Source organism: Schistocerca americana, chromosome 4, assembly GCF_021461395.2.
Source record: "Schistocerca americana isolate TAMUIC-IGC-003095 chromosome 4, iqSchAmer2.1, whole genome shotgun sequence".
NCBI lineage: Eukaryota > Metazoa > Arthropoda > Insecta > Orthoptera > Acrididae > Schistocerca > Schistocerca americana.
The window spans coordinates 332,782,379-332,797,879 of NC_060122.1; the positions used below are offsets into that span (position 1 = coordinate 332,782,379).

At 42.8% G+C, this 15,501-nt stretch overlaps 1 pseudogene; it reads left to right on the plus strand.

Moving 5' to 3' along the window:
* Window positions 1-10,075: 10,075 nt before the first annotated feature.
* Window positions 10,076-10,193, plus strand: LOC124614191 (annotated as a pseudogene).
* Window positions 10,194-15,501: the final 5,308 nt, after the last annotated feature.

The following is a 15,501-nucleotide window of genomic DNA, read 5'->3' on the forward strand; positions in this document are numbered from 1 at the left end:
TCTAGTTCTCTCGTTTCGTGTTCTATAAGCTCCTAGACCTCCCATTACCACTCTTAAGAATCTAATTTCCCTGAAGCATTGTTCTTTTTTGTTATTATTCGTCTCTTACAAATATACAGTTGCAGTGGTAGGAATGTTATGTTAAAAAATTTGATTATTTTTTCTGTCCTTGTTTTATTCTTCACTACCCTCTGGTTGACGTCAGATTTAGACATAAGAATCTATAGCGTTGTGAATACCAGTTTCTAGTATTACAACTGTTAAGATCAAAAACGAAAAATGTAGGTGATAGTGGGCATCACTAGCTCACTCCTTTGCAAACTAATGTTTATGAAAATTGCAGCATCGGGCTACAACCTCACTTGGTGGAGCGGGAAGGTCAATATTACACCTAATTCAGAAGATGAAGAGCCATCGGAAAGAGTGAATACATGAAAGCAAGTGCCAATACGTCTCGTCAACCTCAAGGTTTGCAATATCCGAATGATAGTCGCCTTGAACGGGGCACAACTAGAGGGAATTTACAATTAAATCAATACAATGAAATGAATACCCTTAGCTGTGATTACGTAGGCTTTCCCGGTGTAGTAAGTCATGAAAGTCTCTTCGGGTTTGCTGCCGGATCCTAATATCAACTTGACTCGATATTTCGGCGATCCAACTGGTCGCCATCTTCAGGGAAATGCTGCTTCTGCTGGTGAGTCCCGCTGAGAACTGACGCCAGGTTGCAAAGCGACGTCCTATATAGGCCAACGTTCAGTACACGGCGCATGCGCCGCCCATCACGGTTTCTGCCTTCCAAAACAGGGAGGTGCGCCGCCCTTAGTGAAACACTGCTGGCAACGATATATCGCAATCAAGGCCGTACCGAAGAACGTTCAGTTTTGATGCGAGATAATACAGGATTCCACGTTTTGCTAAGAGGAACCCCATTGTCTCTGTTGATTAAATTATCAGCCAACCTAATTTCAATCGTCTCTTTATAGACACTGTTCCAAAAACCGGAAATGTTGGCAACCACAACAGTTTCCTCAAATTTCATTTTGTGTCCCTCATTTAGGCAGTGTTCTGCTACCGCCGATTTTTCCGGGTGTTGTAGCCTCGTATGGCGGCGATGTTCCACACACCTGTCATGCACTGTGCGAATAGAACGGCCAACGTAAGCTTTCCCACATTGACACGGAATTTTATACACCCCGGGTTTCCTAACCCCAAATCATCCTTCACAGAGCCGAGCAGAGCCCTAATCTTAGAAGGTGGACGGAACACACTCTTAATGTTAAAAATTCTTTAAAATTCGTCCAGTTTCAAACGATAAGCCTCCAGCATAAGGGAGAAAGGCCACAGATCTATGTTCCTCTTCGTACACCTCCGGAGATGGTCCAAACTCCATAGCCCGACGAATCTGCTTCTCGGTGTATCCATTTTCCTTAAAAACAGTCTTCAAATGCTCAAGTTCTTGGGTTAAGCTGTCTGCGTCGGAAATGGCATATGCTCTCCGTACCAAAGTCCTAAGGACGCCACTACGTCGGTGTGGTGGATGATAACTCTTAGGATGCAGATACCAATCTGTGTGTGTCTGCTTTCGGTGAACACTGTGTCCCAAAGTTCCATCTGCTTTTTTTATAAACCATTACGTCTAAAAATGGAAGCATCCCATCATTTTCAACCTCCATAGCAAATTTGATACGGGGATGAAGACAGTTGAAGTGGTCCAAAAATCTGTTAAGAGCATCACGTCCATGCGGCCAGACGTAGAAGGTATCGTCCACGTATCTCCAGAAGCACGATGGTTGCAAAGCTGAAGTCCTCAGTGCCATGTCCTCGAAGTCCTCCATAAATAAATTGGCGACTATGGGTGACAAAGGACTACCCATAGCCACTCCGTCATTCTGTTCAAAAATGTTACCGTTAAATAAAATATACGTGGAGGTCAGCACATGACGACAAAGCTTCACCAGCTCTTCAAGGCGTTGGATGGGCCCACAGTGTCATTATTGGAGAAAGGTTTTAATTTTTCGCCCACTCCAAAGAGACTTCCTATCACAGAGTTCATATGCTCTGTAGAACAAGCAGTACACAGACTACCCGAGGAACAAGCAGAGGAAATAAGACAAGAAGTGTCGCACACATTACGTCGGGCTCGACCACCGCGGGATAACATCTCTTCCGCAGAGAGAGCAAACATTCGTTCCCTTTAGAGTGATGACGAAGTAGTAGTTTTACCAGCTGACGAGGGGAATGCCACGGTGGTAATGACGCGGGATTATTATGTCCTAAATGGGATTTACTTCTCAACGACCCGGCGTACAGAAGACTATCTAATGACCCCACAGAAAGGATCAAACGTAAGACACTTTTACTGTTGAAAAAGAGTTCGTTGTCAGATGATTTACGTAAGAAACTTCATCCTGGTGCTGCCGTTCCGCCTAGGTTGTATGGTCTGCCTAAGTTGCATAAGGAAGGGGTTCCTCTACGCCCTATTGTTAGTAATTTGGGTGCACCCACTTACAACCTGGCAAAGTATTTATCATCTGCTCTAAGTCCATTTGTTGGCAAGTGTGAACACCATATATCCAGTGCGGTGGATTTTATTCGACGAATGGGATCTTTGAAGTTGAGTCCTTCAGATCTGTTAGTGAGTTTCGATGTGGTATCCCTATTTACACGAGTTCGTCTGGAAGAATCCCTTAGTTTGATCAGTGAAAAACTGGATAAAGAGCTGGTGAAGCTTTGTCGTCATGTGCTGACCTCCACGTATATTTTATTTAACGGTAACATTTTTGAACAGAATGACGGAGTGGCTATGGGTAGTCCTTTGTCACCCATAGTCGCCAATTTATTTATGGAGGACTTCGAGGACATGGCACTGAGGACTTCAGCTTTGCAACCAACGTGCTTCTGGAGATACGTGGACATTACCTTCTCCGTCTGGTCGCATGGACGTGATGCTCTTGACAGATTTTTGGACCACTTCAACTGTCTTCATCCCCGTATCAAATTTGCTATGGAGGTTGAAAATGATGGGATGCTTCCATTTTTAGACGTAATGGTTTATAAAAAAACAGATGGAACTTTGGGACACAGTGTTCACCGAAAGCCGACACACACAGATTGGTATCTGCATCCTAAGAGTTATCATCCACCACACCAACGTAGTGGCGTCCTTAGGACTTGGTACGGAGAGCATATGCCATTTCCGACGCAGACAGCTTAACCCAAGAACTTGAGCATTTGAAGACTGTTTTTAAGGAAAATGAATACACCGAGAAGCAGATTCGTCGGGCTATGGAGTTTGGACCAACTCCGGAGGTGTACGAAGAGGAACATAGATCTGTGGCCTTTCTCTCTTATGCTGGAGCCTTATCGTTTAAGATTGGACGAATTTTAAAGAATTTTAACATTAAGAGTGTGTTCCGTCCACCTTCTAAGATTAGGGCTCTGTTCGGCTCTGTGAAGGATGATTTGGGGTTAGGAAACCCGGGGTGTATAAAATTCCGTGTCAATGTGGGAAAGCTTACGTTGGCCGTTCTATTCGCACAGTGCATGACAGGTATGTGGAACATCGCCGCCATACGAGGCTACAGCACCCGGAAAAATCGGCGGTAGCAGAACACTGCCTAAATGAGGGACACAAAATGAAATTTGAGGAAACTGTTGTAATTGCCAACATTTCCGGTTTTTGGAACAGTGTCTATAAAGGGGCGATTGAAATTAGGTTGGCTGATAATTTAATCAACAGAGACAATGGGTTTCCTCTTAGCAAAACGTGGAATCCTGTATTATCTCGCATCAAAACTGAACGTTCTTCGGTGCGGCCTTGATTGCGATATATCGTTGCCAGCAGTGTTTCACTAAGGGCGGCGCACCTCCCTGTTTTGGAAGGCAGAAACCGTGATGGGCGGCGCATGCGCCGTGTACTGAACGTTGGCCTATATAGGACGTCGCTTTGCAACCTGGCGTCAGTTCTCAGCGAGACTCATCAGCAGAAGCAGCATTTTCCTGAAGATGGCGATCAGTTGGATCGCCGAAATATCGAGTCAAGTTGATTTTAGGATCCGGCAGGAAACCCGAAGAGACTTTCAATACCCTTAGCTGCATACAGGCGTTGATATACGACAATGGGGACAGTTGAAAATGTGTGCCCCGACCAGGACTAGAAACTGGTATCCCCTGCTTATATGGCAGACGCTCTATCCATCTGAGCCATCGAAATGTCCGAAAGATCAGATACCATTTTGGTATATACAGTTAAGGCTCACCGGCCATTTGACCATCTTCTGTGCGGATGCACATACATTGCCCGAACTCTTACGGGAATCGGTAAAGCCGCGAGTAGTGAGTGTAATGGGCAGGGGCACTACGATTATAGTGCGGGACAATAAGTTGGGAGTGTGGGTCTCACTGGAGGCGTGCCAGAGACAAGTCCCTGCAGTCGCATTATCCTCTGTGTTCTCGGTGGCTCAGATGGATAGAGCGTCTGCCATGTAAACAGGAGATCCAGGGTTAGAGTCCCGGTCGGTGCCTACACTTTCAACTGTCTGCGTTGACGTATATCAACGCCTGTATGCAGATAAAGGTATTCATTTCGTTGTATTGATTTAATTGTGAATTCAATCTAACGAGCTGCACAGTCACCAATGGTATCTTCTTGTATACAACTAGAAGGCTTGGAAACTAGTCGGTCTGCTGGGATATGTATCATACGTGGATGGAATACAGTACACAGCAAGGAGAAATGGCAGAGCCATGTGACATGACCGCGGAACGGGACAGACATCGTCTTGTCCCCAAGACCGCAACGTGCGGTACAGCTTTGCACACATTGTTTGTTTGTACACCGCTCTATAACTCGCTTAGGGATCATGATAATAATATAAGAAAGATTAAATTGCTTACATACGCAAAGAAAGTATTTTTTTTTCTCGCTCAACAGCGAAAATCGCTCTTTTGGTATGATGTACCATCCGACACGCACTGTACAAAAGATAGTGGAGTATGCATAAGTTGGAAAATTTGAAAATTAAATACGTCTGGTGACTTACCTACAGCGTTTTTGCTCATCCAACGTAGATTTCGAACCACAGCATCATCATGAGGATTGCAGTTTATTTGTGAGGATCCTCGGTGCGTTTTCAACATGACGGATACGAAAACTGCCGATTTCTGTTGCATACGATATCACAATGAAGAAACTTCCAAATGGTGTTACAACGTCACCTGAACATACCCAATATCCAAAGATGACACTGCAAGTACTTGTGTTCATTGCTATGATAGAGGGTCGGTCATTATCATAAAAATAATGAGCAACATTGTCGTTTAGTTCGTCTACAATGGAAGGATCGTTCCAAAATAATAAAATTCCTTTCACGATCCAGATCTCAACTGGTTTGTCGAATACGGAGTAACACACGTCTGAACATCTTCAACAAACTTATTGATTTCGGGTAAGTGTCTGAGGGATAAGTACGTCATTGCACTCTGCAGGAAATTAGTTTGCAGATAGACAGCAACTGAATTATGTCCATGTACATTACGTGATGAAAAGTATCCGGACACCCCCAAAAACTTACGTTTTTCACATTAGGTGCATTGTGCTGCTATCTACTACCAGGTACTCCATATTAGTGACCTCAGCAGTTATTAGATATCGTGAGAGAGCAGAATGGGGCGCTCCGCCGAACTCACGGACTTCGAACGTGGTCAGGTGATTGGGTGTCACGTATTACAGGTCTGTGCGCGAGATTTTCACATTTCTCAACATCCCTAGGTCCACCGTTCCAGATATGATAGTGAAGTGGAAACGTGAAGCGACACGTACAGTACAAAAGCGTACATGCCGACCTCGTCTGTTGACTGACAGAGACCGCCGTCTGTTAAAGAGGGTCGTAATATGTAATAGGCAGACATCTGTCCAGACCATCACCCGGAAATTACAAACAGCATCAGGATCCACTGCAAGTACTATGAAAATTAGGCAGGAAGTGAGGAGACTTGGATTTCATGGTAAAGCGGCAGCTCATAAGCCACACATCACGACGGTAAACCCCAAACGACGCCTCGCTTGGTGTAAGGAGCGTAAACATTGGACGATTGAACAGTGGAGAAACGTTGTGTGGAGTGACGGATCACGATACACAATGTGGCGATTCGATGGCAGGGTGTGGGTATGGTTAATGCCCGGTGAACGTCATCTGCTAGCGTGTGTAGTGCCAACAGTAAAATTCGGAGGTGGTGGTGTTATGGTGTGGTCGTGTTTTTCATGGAGGGGGCTTGCAACCCTTGTTATTTTGCGTGGCAGTATCACAGCGCTGGCCTATGTTGATGTTTTAAGCACCTTCTTGTTTCCCACTGCTGTAGAGCACTTCGGGGATGGCCATTGCAACTTTCAACACGATCGAGCACCTGTTCATAATGCAGGGCCTGTGGCTGAATGGTTACACGACAATGACATCCCTGTAATGGACTGGCCTGCACAGAATCCTGACCTGAATCCTATAGAACACCTTTGGGATGTTTTGGAACGCCGATTTCGTGCCAGACCTCACCGACCGACATCGATAACTCTCCTCAGTGCAGCACTCCGTGAAGAATGGACTGCCATTCCCGAAGAAGCCTTCCAACACATGATTGAACGTATGCCTGTGAGAGTGGAAGCTGTCATCAAGGATGCGCCAACATCATACTGAATTCCAGCATTACCGATGGAGGGCGCCACGAACTTGTAAGTCATTTTCAGCAAGGTGTCCGGATACTTCTGATCGCATAGTGTAGTTTTGTTCTTTTCAGATGATATCCCCGTTCTAGCTTGCAGCTTACGTGTGATTCTGCGACATCTCTGTCTCTCTCTCACACACACACCTTTTGGGCATTACTGAGCTGTGTGTTTGTTAGTATCAGTGCCTGTCACTCATTAAACTTCTCTGCGCTTCGTATCGTAACGATGGGTTCACAAGCATCCCTCCAGAGGCGGCGCAGCTACACAAGCGCTCTCGGCTGAGGTAGTTTTGCTTTCTGTTCCGGTTGCTATCTAGGGTTGTTCACCGACGACAGAGGACCGCTTAATCATGTTATGGATGGCAATCCATAACTGCGAGAAGTGTACCTCCGGCTTTCGATGAGTTACTGCTTCCCACAGCCTTCATGGTCACGAGTTCGGATTCCTTCGGAGTCGGCACGTTTTCCCTCTACTGCTTTGGTTTGTGGATGCCTAGCTGCCAGTACCGACTACGCAACCAAGGACCGACGTAGGCAGAAAATGGTGAGCATCTTTTGCTACGTGCGGTTGAAGTGCTGGTTGTGACTCACGAAAACCCGCGTTCTTTGAGCGAGGACTAGTTACAGAAATTAAATTTGAGTTCTCACGTATAACTTTGCCTAGCTTTAATTGCTGTATTAGTCTTAATCCGCAATGTCGATCAGCATTCAGAACTACTAGAGCATCCTCCGAGTTATTCTTAAGGCCATTTATCAAAAGCAGTACTTTGCCAAAAAACTTTTTTACTGCCTGGGGCAATAACGACTAATAAAAATAACCATTTTGACTGGTGTGTCTGCTTTGCAAAGGCACATGTGTTAAAACTGTAAAGAAGGATTAATGTTGTGAATTGTTTGTTTCCTGTTAAAAACTCATGTCTTAAATTGCTAACATTATTGTTTTTTAATCCAAGATTAATGAGATGAAATATAGAAACCTACACTGAAGCGCCAAAGAAACTGGTATAGGCGTGCGTATTCATATACAGAGATATGAAAACAGGCAGAATACGGCGCTGCGGTCGGTAACGCCTATATAGGATAACAAGTGTCTGGCGGAGTGGCTAGATCGGTTACTGCTGCTACAATGGCAGATTATCAAGATTTAAGTGAGTTTCAATGTGTTGTTGCAATCGGCGCACGAGCGATGGGACACAGCATCTCCTAAGTTGCGATGAAGTGGGTATATTCCCGTTCGTTCCTCCATACTGAACACGTATTATTATTGTATTGCAGCAGAGAAAAGCCTGAAGACTGTTTGAGGAAAGGACCGAAACCAGTTGCTAAAGAATAAAAATTTGAACACGCCGTCGAGACTGTTTTCATTTGATTTTTAGTATAATAACTTGAAGTGCCATTTTGATTGTGTGGTTCATTAATAATTGTTTTGGTCGAAGAAAAATAATTCTGTTAACCGAAATATTATCTTTCTCAGGAATTTAGTTGTTTCATTATGGTCAATATCTTTCCATTGCCGCTGAGGCCAATAAATGTTGCAAAAATCTTTCTTCTTTCCGGGTATGTTGAGTTGGCACCTTAGCATTTCCAGCTCCATTCTACCTGCAGTTTCAATTAATTAGCGTAGTTTTTGGAGGCCTACCTTCCAAGCTTCACAGACATTCTTCTGCCTAATTTGCAGGACTACCACTCATGGAAGAAATGCTATTGCAGAGACATGCTTTAGCCACAGCCTGGGCGATTGTTTCCGGAATGAAATTTCTGTGACGTTTCGAAGGCTGGCTATGAGAAAGTAAAGCTGTGAGGACGGGTCGTAGTCCTTGCTCGGGTAGCTCATTTGGTAGAGCACTTGTCTACGAAAAGCAAAAGTCCAGTCCGGCAGGTAGTTTTAACATACCCGCGTACTCTACCGCAGAGTTAAAATTTCAGTCTAGAGACTACCTAGCTTTATTTACACACTTTCTGGTGGGTGGCAAAAATATATAGGGTGGTTATCCTTAAACTTTATCTACTTGAGTCATTGTAGAAGTAGAGCTATTTACCGTACTTATAGGGATAATGCTGAAACTGTGCGCTGTAGGATTTCCCTTGGTAGTGTTAGCTTCATGACTTGCGGTTAGGCGCCGGTAGTGCTACGGCGACGTAGCGTCGGAACACAAGCTCCAGTGTGCATTACAGTTGCAGACAGTCAACATGGGTCTGGACAAGGTGAGCAGGGCTTTACTCGTAAAGCTGTTTTATCAAAACAACGGCAGTAGTGCCGCTGCTCTTGGCGAATATCTTTCCGCACTGGGTCTGAAGGACATGATTCGGAAGCTCGAATAAAATAGCGATTTGGGAATTGTTCTTGGGAGAGGCCGACGGCCAATTGCGCCAGAAATTCTTGAGGAAGTTATTGTTTCCAGGGCTAATAATGCTGGACGGAATGTGCAATCAAGCACTGCACGAGCTATGTCTCGACACTTGAACATTCCATGGTCCACCGTTTGAAAAGCGTGATCAGTTCTGGAATGGTACATCTAAAGTGGTTCTAGGGTGTCTTCGATGCAGGTGATCGTCACATTGAGCAACGTTTGTAACCTGGAACGTAAACATGGTATTCAATTAACAAATGTTATCCTCTCATGTGGAAATTGAAATGTGTTTCTTTCAATGGTTTATGCTTATTTCTCTCCTGCATGTCCTCACAAAAGCTTCCACAATGTTTTATGGTCCTACGATCACTCGTAGCGAAGGCTTAGTTATAATTACCTTGTAAATGGTGTTGCTGCTACCTACTTCGTGTAGTTGCAAGGAAATGCTAATCATTTACATAATTATCCTAGGATGCAGTACGCGTCATACGTTTTCCGTTCGTTCCTTGCCGTCGTCGTGATGCTGCAATTTTTTTTTTTGGCCGACATTGTCTATTTGTATCACTTTCTTAGCAGTTTCTCTCGAAAAACAGTAGCTTAGGTGGTGAAATAATGGAGCAAGCAGTGGTCGATTATTTTATGCTGCAAAATCAATTGCTAGCATGACGCCTACCTTCAGTGGATGTAATAGACGACAAAAGAAAGGATAAGTGATCGTCTAGATGTAAAAGAGTAGTATTTATAGCATGTGCATTCACCAGTAAGCACCTACACCCTTCTGCGTCTACTGGCTGCTTATGCATCGTGAATACTTCTCGACGTGTGGTGTCTTTAGACGATCACTCACTCGTTCTTTCCTCGGGCCTAGCATGAAAGAGAAAAATAATTAACTACTGACTGGTTGTTATCACTGCATAGTTAGGAGTCTAGATACTGTGACATAGTTCTACTAATCCATTACGGGAAAAATAAATCTATAAATTACTTGAACTATATCACGTAGTGCCAACGGCCTTGCCACAGTGGTAACACCGGTTTCCGTCAGATCACCGAAGTTAAGCGCTGTCGGGCTGGGCTAGCACTTGGATGGGTGACCATCTTGTCTGCCGAGCGCTGTTGGCAACCAGGGTGCACTCAGCCCTTGCGAGGCAAAACTGAGTGGCTACTTGATTGAGAAGTAGCGGCTCCGGTCTCGGAAACTGATATAGGGCCGGGAGAGCGGTGTGCTGACCACATGCCCCTCCGTATCCGCATCCAGTGACGCCTATCATCTGAGGATGACACGGCGGCCGGTCGGTACCATTGGGCCTGCATGGCCTGTTTGGGAGGAGTTTAGTTTAGTGTATCACGTAGTGTTACATAAACATCGATAGTTGACAGATCCCTTATTATCGATGGTACTATCATAAACTTTCGATGTATCGATTAACTATCAATTGTTTTCGGCAGGTATTTCAAATGAAAAATAGCTTTGTAAGAATTTTTATTACTTAAAATACAGCAATACAACATACGCAATTTTTTTTTATAAAAAGTAAGGTATTTAAATTCTTGTCCTTTAGTCTGTTGTTTAAAATACAATATTAAAAGATACACGTAAGGTGTTTAAATTCTTCTCCTTTTGTCTGTTGCGTTTTTAAGTAATTATTTATCCTGCCATGGAGAATACCCTCTCTGCAGGAACTGAAGTCGCCGGACACCACAAAAATTTAACGGCCGTTATACGTAATAGACTATCAGATTTTGTACAATATTCTAATACACAAGCATGCTTGTCTATTACAGGTTTTTCAAAATATTGACGTAAGACAATTATGGAATCACTGACTGGTGTAACGACATCGGCATTACGCTGTTGAGTCCGGAGCCGCGCTGCTGCTACGGTCGCAGGTTCGAATCCTGCCTCGGGCATGGGTGTGTGTGATGTCCTTAGGTTAGTTAGGTTTAAGTAGTTCTACGTTCTAGGGGACTGATGACCACAGCAGTTGAGTCCCATAGTGCTCAGAGCCATTTGAACCATTTGAAGCCGTTACGCTGTTGCTGATTGGGTAATAAAAGTAGATCACGCGATTTCAAACTGTTGGTCGTTTTAGTAGATGTGTTAGCACTGATCATGGATGTTTCTGTTTCGGGTATTATTCTTGTAGTTGATGCGATGATAGCAGCACCTTCTTTCTGGAATACTTGTGCAGCGTTCTCTTCCTCTTGAAATGTCCTGAAACAAGGTTTTTAAACCTGGGATCTAATAATGTCACAAGCATATTAACATTCAATATATCAAATGGTTTCACTCTTTCATTGACTGTTATTAAATCAGTCAATGAAAGAGTGAAACCATTTAATCAAGGAATACAGAGCACTTCGTCCTTCATTGGCCGTTAATGTGCTTTACAAGTTCACATTCGTTTCTTACTTGCCAGTCTGCCATCGCACAAACTCTCAAGTGAATACTTTGGAAGTAACTGTTTTGGGAAAGCACATTATAGAGACATCTATGTTCAAACGTGTTGCTTATTTGTAGTAATGTATAAGAAAATATATTAAGCCTGCTTTAACACAATTATTCAATGATTTATTACGGTTGACAGTGTCCGGAAACAGAACACAAATGATCCGATGGCATCAGATTTCTATCGCGAAGAGTTATGAGGGGAAGTGGAGGCGGGGAGGGGTGACAGTGCCAAAAAAATTCATTACTAGTTACATGTGCATAGATTCAACATTGTGATGATCTGCAGTTTTTACCACTTTTAATACTGGTGAAACTAATTTTTCGTCTATAAGAAAATGGCAACTCAGTGGCAGTATGTCTTCATTCGCGTTGCTTTTCCACATATCCATTGTAACACTAAAAATATTTCATTTTCGAAGGGCTTTCTCTAATTTATTTTCTATCTCTTCCTATAGTTGTCCTATAGTTTTTTGGTTTTACCTGGTTAATCACATCCGCTGTCTAAAACATAAACAAATTTTTCAAATCTTGGTCAAAAATTCTGTACAGCAGCACGTCGATAGCAATCATTTGTGATTAAAGAGAATCAAGTTCTTTTTTACTTTTGAACTGGCATCGTACAACTGACTTCTGTTAAAATAATTTTTTATCGAGCTTCTCGATTCTTTTGGCAGCACCTCTTGCACTTGATCTAGCTCACAAGTTGATTCCTCACCTTTCAGTTCTATTACTAATTCGTGGTTTCTTTTTAGTGGTCTCTTAAAGAAACCCTGATCATGTTTACAAACCGACTATAAACCTCCAATCTGTTGAAAAAATTCCACACAGATGATTGATTTTTAATACTCATTTTCATAACATGACAAAAAACTCTATTTATGCAGCTCGTACATAAGCAAAGTAGTCTTGGAAGCGCGGAATTTCCTCAGCCAACGAAAAGTACTGATCGTTTCATGTCGGCACCATTCGGAAGACTCCTTCGCTGCTGTGCTGTTTGTCTCATTGCTGCCATCGACAGCGATTCAACAATTGTGGCACTATAGTTTGCGTGATGGAGAATAAACGTGTTGTGTGCCGTTCAAATAACGAAAAGAGTGACGAAGAAGCCATTGTCAGCGCACTGAGGTCACCGCCCGTGGGAGCTAGCAGCTTTAAAGACAGAATTCTTCCTCGTGACGCGCGGAAAGATATTAATCAGGTTGTAGAATAATGTTAACTAAAAAAATAAAGATAATTTTGAGCTTATCCTCCCACTGCATAAGTTTCAAAGAAGGGGTTTCAGCATTGACGGGAAAAAGCTTAAGAAATATCTACAGGATTTGGAGTTTTGCAAAAACATTCCTGGACATTGGCAGTCAACTCTTGGCAAGAAGAGATTAGTTTTGTCTCAAATCCACCGAAACATTCGCATTTCGCCCGAATTACTTATGAATATGCAGTGCAATGCTGTGAAAGCAGATAGCATGTAAATACAGCTGTATAATTTAATGACTATGTCCAGCTACCATACAAATAAGAAAGCTTGACACTGGACGGTTTGTGCTTTAACTATGTTCAGTTTTGCGGAAGCTGGTGCGCCCTTGAAGGAACAAGCTCCGCTAACCGGCGACAACATGGGGAACGAACATATGAATGATATCTGTGCTTCTGCAACAGCAGAAGTGATGCAGCGGCATTAGAATAGCGTCTGTCTTTTGTGTTTTCGAATCACTTTACACATTAACATGTACAGCCGATAACACTTGTAGGTACAATGAGGACTCAGAGATAGAAGAGAACTGTAGCACATATGTTTAATTAATAATGGCAATAATTGTATTTATTTTAAAATGCATTATACAGCACAATCAGAAACACTTAACAAATCTTGAATATGACATTTTTTCCTCTACTAACTGTGTTGTATTACACAGCCTTATTTACATTTGTATTCTTTGCTACAAGTAAGTAAACTCACACATTTGTAGATGAAAATCAGTTTAATGCATATTCACGAAACTATGTTATTTGCGTGTGTAGTTTTTACCATAAGCATCTGATCAGTAAGAGATGCGCGGGACGTGAGCTGTCATCATTGGAAGACAAACAAGAAAATTCCCTCTTTCACGACCCCTCCCCCACAGCGACCAATATATTAACAACATAGTTTATAAACAACTTAGACTGGCTAAGGTGCCATCATATTTGTTGTTGTTTAAATACCTCCATACAATCTGCTTTCCCCATGCACTCCAAACACAATGGAGGTAATAGGAACCGACAATTTTTCAGGCGCCAATTGAAAAAGAATTACCTTATAAACGATAGAACTATCGATACTTAAACCAGATTATCGATAGTGACTATAGTGCAGATACTATCGATAAATCGATAGTTTATAGATGTTTAAGTAACACTAATATCACTAAGCCAAGAAAACACTCATAGCGACATTGAGAAAAAGAGATAAAAATGTAAAATCTGTTAAGAAACGCCGACGATATAGTCTGCATAAGTGAAAGAGTTCAAAACATAAAAATAAGGAATCTTATTTGACTGAAGACTGTTGTGGAGCAAAACAGAAGTTGCATCATCAGCCCGTAAATAACAGCTTAGTAAATTTCAAAATTATTTATCATGGTGGTGCAATGATAAAAAGGGCATTGGCAGTAAATGCTGTGCTGACCACATTCATGTATGTAAGTCTGCAGTCTTTTATTATTGTTGTCACTGGAGGTACAACCATGTAGGTAGTTCCTCTCCTTCATATTCCTCTTCAATTTCTTGCACACTATCGCCGTTATGACCTCTCTGCTGTGATCTGCTTCAGGAACATCTGTTGTTCACGTTTACCCAAACACTGTCAAAGAACAGTGTTGCGTTTACAAGAGAGTTTACTGAAGGAAAGTCCGAAAAGCAGGTGAGATTTGGACGAAGAATGTAACTTCAGTGCAGAAGACTGCTATAGGCGCCCCGCTGAGTGGCTTCCCGCAATCAAGCAACTAAATAAGCGGCTACGGTGCAACAACGAGTACAAACAAAACCACCTCTGCAGCACGACAATAATATTTTGATAAACCTTTCTCCTATCTTGCTCTGCCTGTTTCGCTCTCTATCCAGTGACGATGGCCAATCAGTAGAAACCGGAAGAATTTTAGTTAGTACCCCCACTTCTTAAGAATAAGCTCGAGAAAACTTAACCTTTACAAGTGAACGTGACGTTGGTGTTCTGCTAGCACATCAAGAGCGCAGCACATTGATCGAAAGGTCGCTCGCCTACAATAAATTGAAGATAAACTTGATGTGGCCTAACAATCTTTAAATTTTTACCTTCAATTTGATGTATGTTTAAGGGATTGCTCTTTTTATTTTTAAAAAGCAATTAAGTCGATACCTTCCGTTACGTTTGTCATACTTATGAATTGTCTTTGTACCATGAACAGATCTCGGAGAAAAGTTATGAAGCATAAACAGAGCTCACTGTTTCGTCGTATCCGTCCAAATGTTAATGTCAAGTGTGGCATCAGCGTCCATATCGCACTGGGAGTGGCGGACTCCGTCGTCGTTTTCCCTGACCTAGAGCGCTCATCACCAATGTTGTCCTGCTCCGCTCGCTACACAAGGACGTCGCAGGCGCCTGGGACAAATTGTCACCTGTGACAACTGGTGGTTTACCGTACTACTCAATTTTGGCTGTCCTCTAGAGATCCTGAAACTCGACGCACTCTTTTTCGCGTACGCCTTGTAATTACCCTTGTCCGACATTTCTTGGAAGAGCTGAACGAGTTGGCCAACCTATACGACGTATCCTATATCTGGAAGATGAAAAATGGTCACCAGAACAGTTGCATTGAATATAACGAGTATTTATTACGACAATGGTCAACTTCTCCCAAACCCAATTAAAACCCAACTGCATCTTTTCCGTCTTAAGCACTGATAGGAACATCATAAATTCAGTGTAACATGACAAGGCGTACCATTGGATGCTACATCATA